We start from the raw sequence: 3,515 nt of genomic DNA, 5'->3' as shown, positions 1-3,515 counted from the left end.
TTTTTTAAAATGTTTCAATACAATTTTTGCTTTATACCTTTGTCCAAAATTTATTATTTTATTAAAAAAATTAAAAGTTTCATTTATAAATATTTGTTTTGATTTTATATTTATGAATTTATCTCAAACATCTTAAAAACTGCGTCATTTTTCGATTTTGAAAATGCATCAGCGAAAATTCCATTAAAGTCCACGGTGGATTTTTTTTTTCTATTTTTTATGATAAATATATAATATAATGATAAATATGTACTCTGAACTTCAAAAATACAGGAAATACAAATTTTGGACAAAGGTATTAAGGAAAAATTTTATTGACAAATTTTAAAAAATTCAGAAAAAATAGTAATCGTCCGAATCCCATTACCACATAGGGCTTAAAATTTTTGTAATTGAACGTAGTTTAACATAAAATTTTTTTGAAAAAATCGAAGGGTGCAATCATGTTTAAAAATTGATTTTAAATATTAAATCCCGAAAATTGCATTGAAGCCCACTGTGCATTTTTCTTTTAAATATTTCTTTCGATAGCTGATAGAAAAACAAACAAATCGAAAAAAAGATGGCCCCATTTGGACCAATATTAAAGAAGTTATGAGTATTTCTTGGCATGTAGTATTTACAGAATTTGACTTTTTCAAGGCGCGATATCTCTGGAACCGTTAGTCAAAAAAAATTTGAAAATATACTAAAATGTTTTGTTAATCAGCAGCATCGCCACAGCAAAAAATAAAGAAAATCAAAAACCTCATCTTGAAAAAGTGTCCGCTTTCACCCAGAAATCCCCATATACATAAAAAATATGGAATTAATAACGATTTTATTCATTTTTCAGGGGTGTACGAATATGAACTTTGCACACTGTATCTAATTATTCCATGTTGTATACAAATTCACTGTGGTGTATGCTTTCCTTAAAGGTTTCTTCCTGGAGTAATTTAGAAAAACTTATCCAAACAGTTACTGACAAATTCAGACATAATTTCGATTTTAAATAATTGTACGAAAACATTTAAACTATCTCAAATGTACAATTCCGCTTAAATTCTAACTTCATCTCTAATATTTAAAACGGTTCTCTGCCGGATCAATAGAACTTTGAAATTAAGAAATTCATAAATTCGCCTTGGAACTACCTAAGAAAGTAAGCAATTTAGAAAAATTTAACTCATCAATATGAACTCTGACAAATTGTGTACAAATCAATTGAATAAAACCGCAGTTTATTACAATTTCTCAATGAAGTAGTCTCCCGGTATAAAATGGAATACCTTCTTAAAACGGTCATTCAAAACTGTCTCAATTGTTGTTGTAATAGATGGACGCATAGTCTCAAAAATTTCTCTCCAGCTGGTGTTGACTAAATCATTGGCCGAGTCTTCCAGTTCTTTTTCTCCATTGAACAGATTCTCCAGGTGAATATGAAAACCGCCAACATCTGTGATATGTATACGAAGCTTTTCAATTTCCATAAATTTAAAACCATCTTCCTCCCGAAGTGTGTATTTATTGAAGAAGTCTAATTTTAAATTTTCTTGTAAAAAAGAAGTAAAATTAAAAATAAATCAAATGATCTGATGGTATTTAAATAACTTACTTATTTTCAGTTGTCCGTTTCCCTTGCCGTTCAATGGTAATGACAATACACGACCTGCCACATCGTAATCGAAATTCATTGTAACATCAGCTAATGAAATTTGTAATTTAATGCTCTGCTTCGATCTGTCAAAGCTGAAAACAAAATGATGTCGCCAAATGAAAATCTTTGAATGTTAGCCCAAGTTTACTTACAGAGCCTCGTTAGCTTGAATTTTACTCAGACCCTTTAACACCAAATTGGTTTGAACAAGATTTAAGGATACAGGACTATTGATGCTGTTGTCAGTTATAGTAATACGTTTAATGCGAAGAGGGTCAATTTTTCCGACATTTTTAAGGCCGGGTATACCTATAGGCAAAGGGAAAAGAATAATAACAGGATTCAGAATATATTTGTATTTGTAATACTACTATATGGGTGTTGGTTCTAATTCATTATATTTACCATCTTTATATTGACTAAATAAAGCTTCATAGTTTTTGCTTAAACATTGATTGAAAGCAGGATCAGTATCTTTGCAAGGTTGAAAAGAAATCGGCTGTAATAGTTGTAAGAAATGTTATTCCCTAGATAATTTTTCATTAAAATCCAATTGACTTACGTTTCTGGGCGAGATACTTATCACCTGCAACCCTCAAAGAAAGCGCTAGAATTAAAATGCCACAAAGTGTTTCTTGTATCATTCTCTCCAATATGTCCGGACGCTGACGATACAATGATTTTAAATAGCATGCTAAGTAATAAACAATCAATCGATTTCTATAAACTGACTGCAATAGTTAAATGTCTCAATTTACAAATTATTTATGTTCTAAAATTGGTTTGGACAAGTCCAGACCGGTCTTGGCCAAAAATATCGGTCGGTTTTGCCCATGGTGCTATATACCCTCAACTTGTGACAATAAACACATATGTATCTATCAGAACTTTTGTACTTAAATTTACTTTCGAAAAAAATGCAAATTGTATTAATTACCTACATAAGTAAAGATCAGACGTCATATACAGTGTTGTTCAAAACATTTGCAACTGAAATGATTAATTCACATTTTAGATATTTCTGAGAAAAAATTGTTTCAAAATCGACGAAAATTCCGTTTGTTTTGATAGAGTTTTGGAGTTTACGACTTTTATTTATTATCTGATAACATTATCAAGGAATCCAGTGAACTAAATAAATGGATATATCATTTGGAATTATTCATTCTAAGGATACTTCTACAGTAGTTAGGTTTTATTCGATATCGAATAGTCTAGATTTTAGAGTTCCGGAACACAACAGAACACACAAATTGTTTGCAAAATATTACTATGTAGTTATACATGAGCTTCGTTCCAGAACTAAAAAGTTTTTACACATTTAACACATTTTTCCCCGAAATGCGTTCCCGTACACGAAAAAAGTTGCAAATTGTTCACTTCTCTTTGAACAAAAATGGCGCTGAATGGCCCTCTCTTTAGAAACTTTTTACACGACAAATTTGAGCGAGCAAAAATGTGCAACATGTTTGCCGGCTTCCGATTGGCTGACACGCCGACTTTGACATTTGTTCCAGTTTTTTGACGTTTCTGCCATTTTTCCATTCCCGTACATTTTGAAAAAATTTGTGCGTTGAACTCATTTTTGGCGGTTCTCTCTTTTGCACATTTTACCATTAAAAAAGTACTGGAACGGAGCTATGGTGATTAGGGCGATGACTATTTTACAACGTCGCATCCCTGTACCAAATTCAATTAAAAATCTAACACTGTAACGACACCTGAGGCTCCGTTTGCTGAGGTTAGCTCGCGGTGGCTCGTCACAGAAATTTATTTCTTTCAGTGACAGGAATGAAGAGAATTAGTTAGGGTTGCTGGGGTAGATTGACCTGGTTTAGTTGGAAAAGTATAGTACTAGAATCTGGGCTTAGCCCGT

Source organism: Musca autumnalis, unplaced genomic scaffold (genome assembly GCF_047663935.1).
Source record: "Musca autumnalis isolate F117 unplaced genomic scaffold, ASM4766393v1 scaffold_1, whole genome shotgun sequence".
NCBI lineage: Eukaryota > Metazoa > Arthropoda > Insecta > Diptera > Muscidae > Musca > Musca autumnalis.
Note: the sequence above shows the minus strand (reverse complement) of the source record.